Below are 18,738 nucleotides of genomic sequence, written 5' to 3' on the forward strand. Positions count from 1 at the left end.
CTGAAGAGCCTATCCTGTTTTAAAGGAGTGCACCTTTTATTCACCGTTGCTTCGCTGCTGCTGGCCTCATCCCTGGGTAGTGCAGATCGCTCCAGACGTCCTCCTTCTTGTCCCCACGACTGAAGCTCCAGGAACCGTGAGTCTGCAGGAACTACCAGGAACGCCTGCAGTGACACCAGCTTGCTTCAATCGAAGAAGGTACTGTGTCCGACTTCGAGGAATTAGGGTGAACCCTTCTTCCTCACCAAAGGCTTGTCCTTTTCTTCCTTCCCTCTTATAACTTTTGCTTCCCTTTTGACAATATCTAAGTACTCCTGGCAATCTCGAATCGTGAACTGTTCTAACTGTGTGATCCTCGACAACAGGACTCCTGTTCCATTTAATACTTGTGCAGGCCTATTGACTTTTATCTACTTTTTAGAAAGTGTCCTCTGATTCTATCTGCCTTGACAAAAGTATTGCCTATGATTTTTATCCCCTATTCTCTTGTGTTAATTCATGTGATAAGTGTGTTTGACTTTGGTTACATTTCTTCCCGCGGGTACATTTTTTCGTTCATAAAACCGAACTGTCATTACTGTCAAAAAGTGATTGCGTATTAACCCACTGTAACGTCTTTGTTTCACAACACCAGTCTGTCAAATCCAAATGTACTTACCTTGAATTTATCTGCACAAGTGGAATTGGTTGTGTGTAGTATATTTGAAGTGTGGTTTTATTTTAATAGAAGTGAAGTGTTTTGTGAACAGATGGTTTAAAAATAAATGTACTTATATTTTTTTAACCAGAAACCTTGAGTCGGTGTTTGCTTGAGTCACAGTAATTGTATTCCTTTGTGTTATCTCTACTACTGCTCATTTGCTCTTGAGATAAGTCTGGCTGCTCAGCCATTGCTACCACTCTTTCTGTGTAGCACAAGCTTGTACCAAAGGTGAAATTGTATTACTACTTGTAGTCTTAATTGTATGCAGTGGTTCCTAAGGGTACTGCATATGATTCTGCCTACAGGGGCGTGGCACTCGTACTTAGGCCATGCCCTCTAAAGAGAGCCCCCCTCAATTTACCACCCCACTTAAAACACTGCTCTCACCAATGTCTGTAGCGTGTGGATGAGTGGGCCTCACCTGGGAATCCAAGGTGCAATAGTTAAACCGATGCACAGAATGGGATTTCTGGGGCCAGGAATGACACCTGCAGAAGGGCAGTCATGTGATATCAACTACAGCTGAGATGTCCTTCACGCTTATAACACAATCCTGCACCTGAAATAACCAACAACCCTTAAAGACTGCATCTAGCCGGTAAGATAGCTCAGCGGGTTGCTCGCTCGCAGCTGCAATCTGAGCGTGATCTACAGGTCAGAGGTTCGAGTCCCAGCAAGGCCAACTCAGCCTTTCATCTTTCTGAGGTCAATGAATGAGTACCAATTCCGGTTGGGTGATATTGTATGTAAATATGTGCTCTGTAAAGAGCTTTGGATTAAGGTGCTATATAAATAAACACATCATTATCTTCATCATGATTATTATCTGAGAGGAAAGAGGGCATAAACATGATCAAAATACTATTTAGAGTAGCATTCCAACTCAGCTTGCCAGGCAGCAGAGCAGTCCTCATCTCTGTAGGCTTTCAACCCTCCCAGCATAAGGAGTGTAATTCAAGGTCACGGGCGTACATTGGTGCGTGCTGTGTGGATATTCCCAGCTTGGTGGTTAACAGCACTCACAATTACTGGCACACAGACGAAGAGTGCAGATGCCCAAGATGAGGAGTGGATATGATATGCAAGGCCCAGACCCGAGTTCCCCATCTTCACATTGTGAGGAGTGACTTGCACAATCTCTGCCATTTCTGCCTTGACAGGCAGAGCAGGACGTTTAGGCGTGACCATTTGAGTCCCTGATGTTCTGGCGCAGCTGTTTTGCTGCACGTCCCCCTTCCGCGCGCCCTGTTGACTGCAGCCATGCGAGTATGTTTTGGCACAGACCACTGCATTAAAGAATAATACAGTCTAAAATGGCACAGAATTGCCATCTAGTGGACCACTGCATTAGAGAATAAGACTATACGCCAGAGAGAGACGTAGAGCCAGCCGACTGTCAAAGAAAGAGCTTGCCAAATGAAACGTTTGATATATTTTATTGATCCAAACGTACACTTTTAGACAAAACTAAACACCACTGCACACTACTAGAGACCAAGAAATAGGGTGACCAAGGGTCGCGGTTTTCCCAGGACAGTCCCTGGAAATCACCTTTCGAGAGTTTTTTAATTTTATAAACCCCATCCTGGATTGGATAGGTGGGTGGCTACGGACCTGGTCTTTTCCAGGAAACGATTCCGAGATCCCGAAATCGTGCCTGGCGCAACTCTTCCTGCACGTGAATGGGGGCGTGAATGCTCCTTCATGCTGACATTTCCTCCCCTTACCCTCCCTGGGCCTGTGAGCACCCCTCCACCCCCCGCAACAGGCCAGCGGCATAGAAGTAGGACTGAAGTTTTATCAGAGTCCTATTTGTGTTTACTGTAGGCCTACTTCTACCTATATGGCTTGTTGTGCCGTTTTTTTTTTTTTTAATCTGGTCACCCTACCAAGAAACTATGACTTCCTGAGACTAACAAAGCTACACATGCACACAACACGCCATAGTTCATACAAACATTATCGAACAATGAGAGACTAATTTCTAAAAGCAAAAGGGAATATCGAGGCTGAGTACCCCAAAAGGAAATTTTGGGCAGCAGAGTTGGGCAGTCTGCGGCAGTCCACTCAAGAGAATACACCTCGTATCCTGCTGGGGTCTGTTTTCTCTGTCGTTTGTGCTGAGGAGGAGCTTACCTTCAAAAAAGGCCGGCAGCCGCGGAGCGGCCGCGGAGTTTGGGCAGCAGAGTTGGGCAGTCTGCGGCAGTCCGCGGCGGACGATGGCGGCAGGCGGAAATCCTGAGCAGGAGCCTGGAAGACGACTATGCAGCTATAATCAACGGTCTGAAGAATTTGAACTGGATCATCGGAGTCCCTTGAGACAGGCAGCCTCAAAAAGAGGTAAGAGCCTGCAGGAGGACAAACTAATACAGTAAGGGACGCAAGGGTCGCAAGGGCAGCGGCGGAACTCGCCCTCGCCTTTGAACGAGGACGTATCCCTGCTCTCCCCCGCCTGGGCCCCCACGACCAAGTTGTCCCTGGAGGGGGAAGCGACAAGGTCACAGGACCTTGCACCCGCCCCAGTCAACACCCTAGAAGCGGAGAAGAGTGGGGGTGAAAGGGAGGGTGCACTGGGAGGTGAAAAAGAGCAGATGTCCCACCACCCAGGTGCCCATGACTCGAGCAACAAGCCAAGAGGGGGTATCACGGACTCCACCTCCCTGAACGAAGATGGGAGCAAATCGATGGACTCGCTCTAGGCAAAGGGAGCATGATGACATGGAACCGGGAAATGGAGGGAGTCGGCACTAATGTGTCTGATCCTTCTATAAAGAGGGGAGATGACAACCTTCTAGACAAAATGAAAGAGAATGACGGCGTGGTTGAATTTGTTCAAGAGGAGGTGGGGAGAAAACATATAACAGAACTCACCATCCACCCGTTACCTGAGGTTGGAAACCTCCAAAATCCATCAGCAGATGATAACACGCCTCACCAGCAAGATCTAGTCCTAGTGGAAAAACTGACGGAAGTATCTGACTCAGTGATCTCAACTGACAGCATCGTGAGTCTGGATGAGGATCTGGACCAATCACTAGTAATGGAAAACCCGCTAAGCTCCACAAATAATGAGGATAGGACAGAGCTTACAAGGAAACCAAAAAGTAAAACAATTCTAAAGAAATCTCAGAGGAAGCTGAAACCGAAAGAGTTGAAACCCACAAAACCCAAGACTAAACGCACTCCAGCAAATCCGCCTATTCCTACAAAAAAAATAGGGAAGGGGCAAAATAAACTGGAAGATGAGATGAGAGCAAAACGGACATACATAAAAATCAATCCGTTAAATAAGACACTATGTCAACCCAAACTACAGTTTTGCACTTCTTCTTGAAAAAACAAAACAGAAAGACCCAAAATTTGGGAGAGCTGTCAGACGTGGAAATCTTACAAGGAGCAGATATAGATCCTAAAATACAACTGCCAGGCCTGCAGGTTTTTACATGGGCGGGCCTGTCAGATGTAATAACTAAACAAAATTTCAGGGAAGTCCCCCCCATTCAGAAAATCCATACATCCCGGGATGAAAGGGGACTGTCTTTTCAACTGGGGGTGGAAGTAATAGAAGGAGACTCCTCTGCGAACAGAGTAGAGAAATCTGTCCTTAACACATCAAAAACACTGGGGGTTGATTTAACGATACAATTAAACTTACCTGAATCGCGATCCAACATAAAAGAAAGCATCTGAAAGACGACAATTCAATCAAAAGGGATTCGAACATCAGAAGAACTAAGACTCCTATTGGAAGGAAGCGCCCCAGCAGAAGGAAATCAGGGGGAAGGGTTGATACCATCATCTCCTCCCCCAATCCTAGGGCAAACCCTCCCTTAAGAAGACACATCTCCAAGAAACTCTAAAGAGGGAAACCCCACGAGGCTAAAGAGCGGTAAAACGCTAACACCAATGCCCCTGAATAATGATATATCTGCAGAACAAGAGGTAAATGACTGTAATGTAGGGGGTATAAACGGAAACAAATCAACACTACCACTCTTCAAGTCACCGACAAGAAGACGTACTGCTTCAAGTGTTACGGATTTTCCACACAAAGAAAACCCTTCTAAAAAACCGGACTTAATGGCAATAATGTCTACATTTACAATAGCTTTAGCACCTTTTACTAAATTGTATGAGTCACTCAATGACACGCTCAAGGATCAGACATCATTATTGGCAATGATGCACACTAAAATGATCTTCTTAGAGGGCTTTATCACATCAACACCAAACTTAAAAGAAATGTACAAATTAAGTACTTCCGAAAAATCTACGGATAGTCTGCAGGGAAGAATACATTTAAAAGATCAAAAAACAGAAACAACGGTAATAGAAACGAGGAATCAAATGACTCAAACAATGCAAGAGATAGAAGGACAAAAGGATAACCTACATACATTGGAAGGTTTACCACAGGAGAAAATCGCCACAACAAATGATGAAGAGCAGAATACGAGAACAAGATCGGTAACAAGGCAACCAACAGAAACAACACTTCAAACGCTACGCCAAGCAGGGAGTCAACCTAAAAAGCTAGGTAGTAGAGAAAATTGTAAGCGAAAAGAATCTCAAAGCACAACCGCTAAGAAAACTACTAATGGCTGTGTTGTCTTGAAAGTGAAAACAGCATCAGAAATAGAACCATTTCTTAAAGCCCGGGACTTACCAGGACAGTTACCCGGAATGACAAAGGGTGAGATCTACCCCGTGTTCTCGCAGGTCCAGGGGAAAAATCCTGCTGAGAGAAGGAGAGTAATATTTGAATCCCTGGGACCTAAGGTCAAGACAACTGTTGCAACGGAGGAAGAAATAGAAGTAGAGGCAGCGCTTTCCATCTTAGCACAAGGGATATCACCAAATAACTCTTCACAAAACAACAACTCGGAAGGGGATCAAAGGGAATCACCTTCCAAAAGAGCGATTAAGAGAACCGTGACGTTCGATTTGGAGGAAACCATCAACGTCTCAGATCTATCTCAATACTCGGTAGAGGAGGTAGACCAGGAGAGAATACACATAAAAGAACATTCTCAACAAGTACGAATGTCATCGAATAACTCCAGAGATGGTAATCTAAACGGAGACTCATCTCCATTTATCTCGTTAGAGAACAAAAGGAAAAAAATTGCTAACGAAGAAAGAAAAAAACGAGAAAAGACGAGATTGCAGGAAAAACATATTTAAAAAAATACAAGAAACAATTATGCAACAGACAGTATACAATATGCACAAGTTGACACAAAAAGGAAGATAGTGTCAAGGGAGAGTATAAGAAGTCAGCGGGACAGCCTATCCCCTTTGAGAAATCAGACTGTAAGTTAAAGATCCACCAAGACGGATAGAGTAACTTACAAAGAAAAAATAAAAAGCATTAGAAGTTTTCTCCTCGAAAGCATAGGAAAATCAGACAGTACAATCTTGAACAGGAAAAACATAATGACACTGCTGCAATGTATACCGTCATTAAGAACAATCATTTCAGCGGATATCAGGATTGTGGAGTTTGCCAAAAAAGGTAAACAGGATAGTGTTTATTTACATTTCCCTTCCCCAGTGGTGAGAACAATGATCGCACAAGCAACTGAAAACTTTCTGATAATGGTATACGTGTTATCAACATATAATAATCCAAAAGAAAAGTGCAAGAAAGAATCACGAACAAGATCCCCTATTAGAACTAGGGAGAAACAGAAGAGGCAAGAACAATGAAACTCCGATAGGCGAACAGAAGGAAGAGTGTCAAACGGAGACACAAGTCGAGAACTCCTTGTAACTGAAAAACCTGCAGATTCAACTAACATCAATAATACGAGCAAGAATGAAAAAGATCAGGACGGGAAAACACAGAGATACAGGAAGACATCTGTATCACCGCAAAATTGGCCTACAGTAGCATACAAAGACCCCACGGGGGTGGGGCGCTTTCCCAAAGGTCCCTTACCGAAAATGAATGTCACATTCAACTCACATTCAAGCTTTTGACCAGGTCAATAGGGAGCGCCTCTGGAGAAAACTGGAAACCAAAAACTGCCCGGGTAACATACTGGAGCAAATTCAAGCACTCTACACAGAGACGTCTTTAACTATCCGTTTGAATCAACAAGGCACCCTGTCAACCCCGATTGAAACAGCAAGAGGGGTGAAGCAGGGTTGCCCAATGGCCCCTACGTTATTCAACGCATATTTGTGGGATTTCAAAGATTCTGAACTTGAACTTAGATCTTATCCTCTAAAAATGGGTGGGACTACAGGGTCTCGTCTACTGTATGCGGACTATCTAATTTTATTGGATCAAACACCGATAGGATTACAAAGAAAACTGGACAAACTGAGCAGATATATTGGAGAAAACGATTTAGAAATTAATAAAAGCAAGACGAAAATCATGATGCTACAAAAAACTACTACTCCTAACATCTCGTTTACTTGGAAGCTGGAAGACTAAAAGATTGAGACGGTATTAGAGTTCAAATACCTGGGAGTGATCCTGAGCAACAACCAAACTGAAACAAGTATGCAGCTCCATCTTTGGGAAAGAATGAAGAACTTAACATCCTAAGCTAAGATCCTTGAAAGGAAATTCTGCCGGTATTCACTCAAACCGATTATACAATTTTATCGATCTAAAGTGATCCCATCAGTAACATACGGGGCAGAGGCCTTCCTCAACAACCCGGGAACGTTATGGATAAAGCTGGAAAGTCATTTTTGGAGACAGATATTGAACCTTCCTTCTTCTACGCCGATGCCTTTAATAAGAAGGGAACTATGTATTCTGTCCCTACAAAGAATTGTTTCAAGGAACAAACTGATGATATATAGAAAAGTGATTATTCCGGAGCGGTCTGACATCTTTGATATCATCCATAAAGAAGTTTTTACAACAAACTCTAATACCTTAAAGAGCTGGCGCCAGAAAATAACATCTCAACTAGAAGAAATCGATCATCAGAAGAAGAACTAATAACCAACCCAACGAAAGCAATAACAAGACTAGAAACTTTAGATTGGATAAAGACCCAGAACACGCCGGGATCATATAAATCAGCGGCGCATATGACACGTATTAATAGAAAGCTGAATGAGATCAGACCCTATCTGAAAATCTTTCCAAATAGACAACACCGTCAAACATTCATGAGGGCTCGTCTCAACATTTTGTCAACTAATGAGATAAGATTTATCAAAGGAATGTCATCGACCAACAACTGCCGTTTCTGCCATTCTGTCATCTACTCTTGAACTGCACGGGTTTGACCGAATTCAGAACCACACACATATTACACTTATTTGAAGGATCTTCCATTTACGAAGAAAAAGAATGGTGGAAATGCTTAATGGAAGGGGAACGCACATAATTGCAGTGTCGCAATTTTTACAACACATTGGGCCTCATTACATGGTAGGCGGTAAGGGTTTACCGGTACCGGTATTTTACCGGTACCGGTAAACCCTTACCGCCTTACTACGAGGTCCCTTTGCGGGTTGGGGAATTTAACGCCTGCTTTTTGCAGGCGGTAAAAACCAACCCGCAAATGGACCAGGGAGCTAATTACGGTACCGCAATTTGCGGCACCGTAATTAGCACCGTCCCCATTCCCATAGAGCCCTATGGGGCAAAAATGGGGAAGGGCAATGGTGGAAGGGGGAATTATCGCCCCGCCAACCTTGGAATAGGACGGTAATTCCCCTTTCCACCAAGGCGGTGCCGGTATTTTACCGGCATGAACCATTGCGCTAATAGCGCCATGGTTCACCGCCATCCGTGTAATGAGGTCCATTGACTTTGGAAAGCCCTAAACCAGAAAGAAGATTAACTTAAAACGAACTTAAAATGAACTAAATAAGGATGAATGGAGGAGCAGGATTAAGGAACGGATTCAAATAATTTGTAAAAGAAAATTTGTAAACATTTTTTAAATCAAATCAAAAAAAAAAAAAGGAAATACACCAAACACAGGCTTATAAAGATTCACAGATCTTTATTCTAAAACTGTACAGTTACAAAGAAACAAAATCAGATACAGATAGCTATCTGGCCCTCAGTACATCACAGAGAATACCAGCCCTTTCGGTGTGAGAAGTGAGAGGTACTGGACGTTTAAACAGTTGTGCATTTTATACATTTGCGATCATAATGTCCAGCCCCTCTGCAAGTTAATAATCCACGGTCTAGAGTTTGTGCCGAGTTCACTTCTGGCTTGTCCGACAATATGCACATGGATCATCCTCAATTCACATACAAACAAATCACAATGGCAACAGTGTATTCTTGGATTTAACAAAAAACCTTAACACATATTATTTACAATGCAGTTCAGCCAGTGTCCACGTTCAGTATTTGTTCTACATTGTGGTCAATGTATGTCCATGGATCAGACTCATTGGCGCAGACAATCCTCTGTCTACAAGTCAGGCATGGGACGAGGTCTCTTTACTCAACCCAAACATTCGGCCAACAAACAATTTACACATTAACTAACGTACGAAGTGCAGGACGGCTTAGTTACAAGCGGGAAATACTGTCCACCATTTTGGAACACAGAGTTACTTTGAAATGGAAATCAAAATGGCAGATGGACCTAAAATGGCGGCAAAGTCGATTTAAAATTGGAACTTTGCAACGCGGTTTTCTTTGCAGAGCAAGTGGGCTTAGACCAATATATAAAATAAAAGAGGTGCGATATGATATCCCATTTAACAAACCCTCCTTTTGGCCTAAACCAAGCGCTAAACTACTTCTAGTCACTTTACGAGTAACTCCACGTCTCAATGTCCATACATCCTGAATCACTATCGGAGATATCGATCGCCATGAGGTCAGATACTGAGATTTCTTTCAGCACAAATTCATTAGACATTTTCTCTGGGGCATATACCTTGTGCCCTAATGTACCCATCGATTGTGCACAACATCCTCCTTTCATCGAACATATACCAGGAAGACATTGTATACAACAACAGAAAAACAACAGAATACCTAAAATAATCAGCAAGGCCGAACGTAGCTTCCATCCCCAAGATCACAAGAAGTCCCAGAACCAAGCGCTAAGATCCCAGTTCCCCTCGGGAACATGCACTTCTGAACTAAGGACGTGCAGATTGTGTATTGCCTTAAAAATCGTTGGGGAGGAATCTGGTACGAAAACACAGCAAGCGGACCCCACTAATTTACATACCCCACCACGCTCAGCCAGGATGACGTCTAATGCCATCCGGTTCTGAAGTGCGACTAACTTTATTGCTTTTTGTTCTAAAGTCATGTTATAGAGTATGTCAGTGGTCCGGTTGATAGTCCTCTCCAGTACTCTCGTTGTCTTCTGATATCCTCTGAGTTCAATATTTGCCCCCAAAATGGTACGAAGGATTTAGCTACATCACCCTGAACTCGTATTGAAGTTTCACAATTCTTGTCCCACCTAGGACAAGCTTTTGAAATTTCTACAGTGCTAGCAATGAATACCCCAGGTAACAGAATCCCTAAATAACAAGTTCCCTGCCAAACCCTGGATAACCATGGAAAAGCTACATCACGGCAAACAAAGTAGACCGGTTCGCCTACATACAAAGGTCTGTCCATTCCTCTGTATGCAGAAAGAAACTGAATCGGGGCTGTGGTTAACAGTATAAGAAGGTGGCATGGCATCCCTATTGCCTATAGGAGCCATCTTGAAAGAGATCAGAGATTGAAAAGCACAGGACAGTCTATTAGAAGGCCTAATAGAAGCAACATTAGGCTTGCTCCTATTCGCAAAGAGTGAGCATCCGAGGGGGGTTAGAACATGTTTCTCAAAGTCATTCAAATTCGTTCCATCAAAGTTCCCCGAGATGCTATTGTTCCATCGGCCAAAGAATAGTGCCCTTAAAGAAGCATAGCATGCAGTAGTTAAAGGTAAAGGATGAATATACCAACCCAGCCCCTTATCCGCATGTTGCAATTAATGCGAGCAGACCCAGCAATTGGACTTGTTAAAAATGGCATGTGTGGCATTCATGATAAGTAATAGAGTATTATTTTGGTAACTCTGTCTGTGCTGAGAGTTTCTAGGAGATAGAGTGTGCAGATGCACGAAAGGTATAGGAACAGTAGGTACATTTTCAGTGGGTAACAGAATTTCAAGCGGATGTACTTCTTCCAAATACCAAAATCCTAAAGCAATGACTATTGTGGAACCAGTTAACATAATCAAAAGACAACAATACGTTTTCGGGGCCCACGTGTTTGATTGTTCATTATTACAGTCGGTCACACAGTCTCTTATCTGTTCCGTACGAGTGGGAGCGGTTGTAGGCATTGTTTCTTCAAACAAATTCACCAAAGTTAATTTGCTGGCGGACTCCAGATCGAGCGTTTTCTTAGTCCTTTCTCAAACCCTAACCAACAGAATCCCCTTACGTACAAAAGATCGGGCCAAAAAGACAAGCCATCCGATGTTTTTTTTTTCTCCTGATGGCACATCCGAACCGTGCAGTAAGTCCAACTCCTCGGACGCAGATCGTACCTTGTGATCCCTGGTACTGAGTGATCTGCAAACAACGTGTCGTTACTTCCTGATGGAAGCAGTGAATTCAAAGCAGGATTTAACACAGAATGTGATACTGGTGCAAAAGGATCTGTTGGAGAGTGTGGAGATGAAGCAGCTGTTTCCCCAGGCCTCACGGGCTCAGGGAGTATCTCTGACGTACTCTCGATACTGTTTGATGCTTCGTGATCGTTGGTTACGGTACTGGTAAGGGTTTCTGTGTCTTCTGTATCGTGTGGCAAAGGGAAGGGAATCCTCTTGATGTGGGACAGGTGTATCCAGTGCTTCCGGCCCTCCACTCGCACAGCGGTCTGTGTGACCAGGAGAACTTGGTGTGGGCCCCGCCAACGGGGTGCAAGGCAAGATGATCTTTCAAACGCTTTAATCAAGACCCAGCTCCCCGGCCGTATGCTGTGGCCTGGGCCCTCGTACCTAACAGGTAGAGCTTCTCGCACCTGTTGGTAAATGAAATACAGATTTTTAGTTAACTGTCCACAGTAATCAAAAAGAAGTACATGTTCAATATCACGTAGCGAGCGGGGCTTAGGCAGGTTCCAAATGTTAGCTGGCCTACCCATGACCACCTCAAATGGAGAGAGCCCGGTCTTAGTTTGAGGGGTTGTTCTCATAGACAATAACACGATCGGTAAGGCATCCGGCCATTTTAGTTTGGTACCGGCACACGTCTTAGCAAGCTTGTTCTTGATGATGCCATTGTGTCTTTCTACTAAACCAGCACTCTGAGTGTGTCTAGCCGAATGGAACCGTTTATCGATCTGTAATCCCGTACATATCTGCAGAATTACAGCAGCGATAAAATGTGGACCCTTTTCCGACCAGATGACTCTTGGAAAACAAAACCTAGGAAAATATTCCTTCAGCATGGTCTTCACCGTTGTCATAGCTGTGGCATCTTTGACAGGAAAGGCTTCAACCCATTAACTAAAAGCGCAGACAACCACTAGCACGTATTTGTAGTTGTTGCAACGCTCCATTTCAATAAAGTCAAAATGTATCACCTCGAAGGGGACAGAGGTGGACCAAAGCTACCCCTAGGAGTCGATGTGCCCTTTCCCACATTATGCTTCAAGCAAATCATACAGCTTTGGAGAAAGTGCTCGGCTACTTTGGAGATTTTATCATTCACCCACACATTTTACAACATTTTGGTAACTTTTCGCGCACAGATATGGGTGGGACCATGAGCCATAGCGACCATCATTGTAATGTATGCATCTGGCAGTAACCATTTCCCTTCTACCTTGTCCACCCAATACTCGTCATCGTCCAATTTTGCCAAACCCTCAGCCCATTTCTAAGATTCCTCTAAAGTGGCATCAGCTTGAATGTCTTTCACAGATTCGATACCCTCATCCAAAGTACAGGCATTTGTGGCTTCCCTTGAAGTATACATTTCTGAAGAGAGATCGGTGGCAGTCTTTTTGGCTATCTGGTCAGCAAAAGCGTTTCCTTTTCCCACATTATCTATAATCTTCTGATGCGCTGTGCATTTCATAATTGCTAACTGAGATGGGAGTGAAAGCGCTGAGAGTAACCGTACTATCAAGGAGCAGTACTGGATTTTAGTGCCATGTGCGGTCAAGAAACCTCTTTCTGCCCAAATTAGTCTGCCAAAGTTGTGAACCACCCCAATAGCATACTGACTGTCAGTATATATATTTACTGTAAGCCCTTTGGAAAGTTCACAAGCTCGGGTTAATGCTATAATCTCTGCGGCCTGCACAGAGTTATGCATGATTCTTTTGGTCTCCACACCTGTGCTCAATGTGGTGATTGCATAAGCAGCCGTGGATGTACAATCCGGAAGTTTGAAACAGGAGCCATTACATAACAGCTTCCCTTGTGGATTGTTCAAAGGAGTATCTTTTTGATTGATTCTGCCTTTTGTCTCTTGCTCTGTGGTGTAAAGGCAGTCACGTGACTCTTCGTCACTGCAAGCAGTACCTTGCGGGAAAGGTAAAAGTTCAGCTGGATTAAGAACACAACACCTCTGAATTTTGATGTGCAGTGCAAACAAGATCAATTCGTATCTCGTTAATCGTGCGGAGGTGAGGTGTTGCGTTTGTGTTCTGTTTAATAGAACATCTACAGAGTGAGGTACCATCAGGGTTAAAGCATGGCCTAGGACCATTCCCTCACTCTGTTTCACAGACGCAGCAGCAGCAACAGCTCTCAAACATCTTGGCAAAGCGCATGCAACAGGATCAAGAGCGGAAGAAAAGTAGCCGCACGGCCTATTCTTCCCTCCATGTTCCTGCGTTAATACAGCCAAAGCACATCCATCACGTTCATGCACATACAACACGAAGGCCTTTTCATAATTTGGCGTGCCCAAAACTGGTGCCGAGAAATTCCCTTCTTCGTCAAAGCCAACATTGGTTTAATCATTAATGAAACATTGGTGATCCACTGCATACAGTAAGAAGCCATTCCTATCAAGGCTCTGACTTCCTTCTGTGTATTTTGGACAGACATGCTAGAAATGATTTTTATCCGCTCAGACGTCAATCTTCTTCCCTCCTTTGACAGGAGATAGCCTAAATAGGTGACCTCCTGTCGACAATACTGAAACTTTTTAAATGAAGCTTTGTGTCCATGTCGGGCTAGGTGAATAAGCAACAACACGGTGCCCTCCTTACAGGTGCTCTCTGAGTCAGCAGCTAAGAGTAGATCGTCTACATACTGAAGCAGTGTACAAGTGGTGGGCAACTCAAGTGTGTCGAGCTGCTCTTTCAAACCCCTACTGTAGATGCTAGGACTCTCTGTGTAACCTTGCGGCACACGGGTGAAGGTAAACGAGTGTCCCCCTAAGGTGAACGTGAACAAGTATCTACTATCTTTGTGTATAGGAATACTAAATAAGGCGTTCTTAAGGTCCACAACACTAAAGTGAGTTGCTGAAGCTGGAATCATAGTCAATGTTGTCGTCACATCAGGCACAATGGGAAATTGTGGAGCACCAATCTTATTGATGGCACGTAGATCAATAATGAAATGAAAAGGAATCGTATTATCGCCTTTTTTGTACACAGGTAAAATCGGACTATTGCACAAACTACCTGCAATTTCCTCAATTACCCCACGATTCACAAAATCGGAGACTATGCATTTCAAAGCTTGCTCACCATCAACCGAACTCATACTGGGGAATATGTGGCAACTTTACTCCATGTTTCAAAACAATCTTAACAGGTTCAATTTGTAATACACTGACATCATTATCATCAATTGCCCACAAACACTCCGGAACATCACTGAATTCCGGCCACAAAGGTCTGGTCAAGAACTGAGGGACAGAAAGTTGCTGTGGTGAAATCGTCAAACGCACTCCATCAGAAGAACAATGAATTACCTCATTTCATTCCTTCAACAGATTCAACCCCAACAAATTTTCTCCACAATTCGTAGTCAAAAAGAATGGACAGTCGTCCAAAAATAGACCCAAGGTAATCGGTACCGGTGAAGAAACCGGAAACACTACTGTTGTGCCAGAAAACCCTACAGAAACATTGGTTTGCCCTGACAGTGGAATGTTTGGAACCCGTGAATGGTTGATGGAACACTTCTGTGCCCCTGTATCTATCAAAATATCAAAAATAGATGTTTCCTATTTCCCACTATCATCTCAACGTAGGGGCCTTTCTGATTAACGGGAATAGGCGTCGGTTCCAAACACTGCTTCGGGCAATCCTAACGAAACAGAATGTCGTCAAAAGGAAGTTCTTCAGAGAGGTAAGCAGCAGAAGGATGATCAAAAATGTTTCTGTTATCCACACTCGGTGCCTGATTATCCTGCGAAAAAGGTTGTTGCGAGTCCTGCAAAAATTGACTTCTACCAGGACCCCCTTCCCCAGGGCGGCCTCTGGATCGTCTACCCATGTTCCCAAATGCATTGTTCGACCTCTGCTGGAGGATCGGGCATTGTGCACGCCAATGACCCTCTTGTCTGCAATAAGCACACTGGTTTATGTTTACAGGACCCAATGGCGCATTTCCCTGTGGAGCATACTGACCCCTAAACTGTGAATTACCCCCTCCAGGGCCTCTAACAATTTGCTGTAATAGGACTTTTGTTTTTAAGTCGCCTTTTCTCTTTTCAACTCTTTATTTTTCATTGTTGACACGATTGTCATAGTATTGAGCCATATGCAATACTTCTGACTGAGACTTAGCTTGCCAAGCGCTCTCTGAAGACATAATTTGCGACTGGATGTCAGGCGGCAATCCACGCACAAATTTGTCCAAAAATAGTCGTTTCCCAGACTCTGTGATCAATTCTTGTCCACTGAAATCTGAAAATACTTGTTCGAACCGATTAAAGAACTCGGTAGCACCCTCAGATTTCCCTTGGACACAGGCAGTAAGTTTGTCCCAAATGATCCTTCGTTCAGGAATTATAGCTTTTAACCTCGTAATTATTCTATCGGGCAAAGTCAATATTACCTGTGGTGGTCTCTCGCCAGCTGGCCTTTCTCTATCTAGTCTAACCATATTATCCCATGTATCTCCTAACCCTGGTACATCGTCTACAGTTCTAATCTGTTTCCATAGATCAACAGGTAGGAGCACAGGATATAGCAAGTCAATATCGCTCAAGGTAAATACTGATGATTGCAAGACAGACTCTACGGGCCTCATTACAAGCTGGGCGGTAAGGGTTAACAGTCACCGGTAACGAGAATGGTGTCGTTAAACCCTTACCGCCATATTCCGAGTTCCCGTTGCGGGTTGGTACTTTAACGCCTGCTTTTAGCAGGCGTTAAAAAATGAAACCGCAAAGGGACTTTAAAGGTATTTACGGTACCGTAATTTACGGTACCGTAATTACCGCCTTCCCCATTCCCATTGAGCCCTATGTGGGCAAAATGGGAATGGGGAAGGGCCCTGGTGAATGGGGAATTACCGGTCCCTCCAACCTTGGAATGGACCGGTAATTACTCCATTCACCAGGCCGGATTTGGGACGAGTTTGGAGGCAACCATGGAGCTAATAGCTAATAGCTCCATGGTTACCTCCAAACTCGGAATGAGGGCCTACCTCTTTGTAGAACCCTGTTGGATTTTTCCTAATATCGGGAATAGATTGTTTAATGGTGTTCACTTTCTGTCTCGAGAATGGGATGTGAACAAACTGCGACACATAATGTGCAGGGATATCCTGTGCAGGTGTACCTGCTGCAACATTAGCAGGGATCTCAACTTTTGGGACAAATGTCGGAGGAACCTCTCTCATAGGCAACTGAGAAGTAGGCAACTCCGAATGCTTACTGAGCAACAGAGCTAAATCGAGCGCTAAAGCAGCTGAAGAAGTGTCAAACGAAAAAGCTCTCTTATAAATATTCAATAATTCTGCGGGACAACAAATCTTTCTTTTTATACATTCATCCTGCAGGTATTCTACCATTACTTGTATCACTTTCCTCTGCATTTCTGGCGTATACTGACTATATGTGTCATATACTTCTACGGGAGTTATCGACATGTCTGAAATCCACCAAATCGCATCTTTTGTACAAATTCGTGTTTCCTCATTTATCGATTTACGACAAGGAAAGAACCGTTTTTGCACTAACATAGCATCCAAACTATCACCATCAATATCTGCATTCCGCAACCTTTCCAACTCCCTTCTATACTCAAAAACCCTCTTGACATGCTCATGTACTTTCTCTGCAGTATCTCTTGAATATGCTAAAATATTCAGATCCCTCAACCCTTCTGGGAGATCTATATCATTGAATCTGTTCCACAGTATATGTAAATGAATTCTCAACCCTTCAATAAATACGTTTTTCTCAGGAAAATTGTCTAAATTAGAGAGTGTGACAAAAACATCAGCTCGTACACCCTTCTGCATGCAATGTCTAGCCCATGCAGTCAATTCATGCTTTCTCTCTGGAGACACAGTATTACGAGTTACAACCCTTGATCCAGCTCCCCGATCAACTACAAGCGGTATGGAACCACTTGCAAGAGGAAGAGTAGGCACATTTTGTACATTCGGCAAAAAAGGTACTGTCACTGGTGCAGCAGGCAAACCCACCAAACCCGTAACAGCAGGCAAAGGCGGAGGAGAAGGTGGAAGAGCAACAACAAGAGGAGGAACAGCAGCCGCAGTAAGAGGAACAACAAGAGGAGCAATGGGAGGAGCAGGAGGAGCTACGTGTGGATGAATAACAGCAGGAAGAGGCAAAACAGCAGGAAGAGGAACATACGGAGGTGGTGCAGTGGCACTAGGCCTTCATTCATTTAGAAGTTTGTCAATCAGCTCATCAGATACATGACAGTCTTTAGAAGGATACATGTTCTGGATACCAAGTGAAAAAGCCCTATCCATTCTCCTAACTGACTCAGACTGTTTATTTTGATCATATAACAATGCTTTTTCTGCGTTCGTCATATGACGGCGCGCATGTTTTTCCCTACTCTTAAGTTGCTGCAAAGCTTCTTTCTTCCAACTCTGTAATATATCAAATGCTGCAGGTCTAGCCTTTTTCTTTAATAATATAGATTCTAAGTATTCTATGCAAGGAATTTCAAAACTACCATTGATTGGCCACTGAAGTTTGGAAGCATGTCTAGTTTGCCTGTGCCAATATCATTAAACACTATACTACCAATGCCGTGCTTACAGTACATAGTACACACCGGCGACCCCTCCATTGGCTCCGGTCGACCAAATTCCAAAGATTGTCTGTCACTGCAGAATAACGCCCTGAAGCAGGCAGAGAATTTCCCCAGCATATCGGAATACTGGTGTTACCTGGTCAATAATTGTACTCGCGAGTGCAATGCGCCAGAACAAATTATCAGGATACTTAAGAATCGGGTCACGACTCACCTGATCAAATTCTAAGGAGGTCCGATCGGATTTCAAAGAACTATCAAAGGACTCACGTGGTTGGTGATTTCGGCAAATCTGCCCGCCTCGACATATGGACTCTCATCAAGATGCCGTCTCGGACCACGTGCTCACCGTCCAAGGATCGGGTCGTGCAGTACTGCTGAGGTATCGCGTCTCATCCAAGAAAGGGGCACCCTTTTTCACTGTCCAATCCCGGTCCGATAGCCGCGTCAACCTTCAACGAGAAGGCATCAATCTTGAGGATCCCTATTTGGGCGCCATCTGTAAAAGCAAAAGGAAATATCGGGGCTGAGTACCCCAAAAGGAAATACACCAAACACGGGCTTCTGAAGATTCACAGATCTTTATTCTAAAACTGTACAGTTACAAAGAAACAAAATCAGATACAGATAGCTATCTGGCCCTCAGTACATCACAGCGAATACCAGCCCTTTGGGTGTCAGAAGTGAGAGGTACTGCATGTTTAAACAGTTGTGCATTTTATACATTTGCGATCATAATGTCCAGCCCATCTGCAAGTTAATAATCCATGCTCTAGAGTTCACTTCTGACTTGTCCGACAATATGCACATGGATCATCCTCAATTCACATACAAACAAATCACAATGGCAACAGTGTATTCTCGG

This window comes from Ambystoma mexicanum, chromosome 8, assembly GCF_040938575.1.
Source record: "Ambystoma mexicanum isolate Mex_15411 chromosome 8, UKY_AmexF1_1, whole genome shotgun sequence".
Classification (NCBI taxonomy): Eukaryota; Metazoa; Chordata; class Amphibia; order Caudata; family Ambystomatidae; genus Ambystoma; species Ambystoma mexicanum.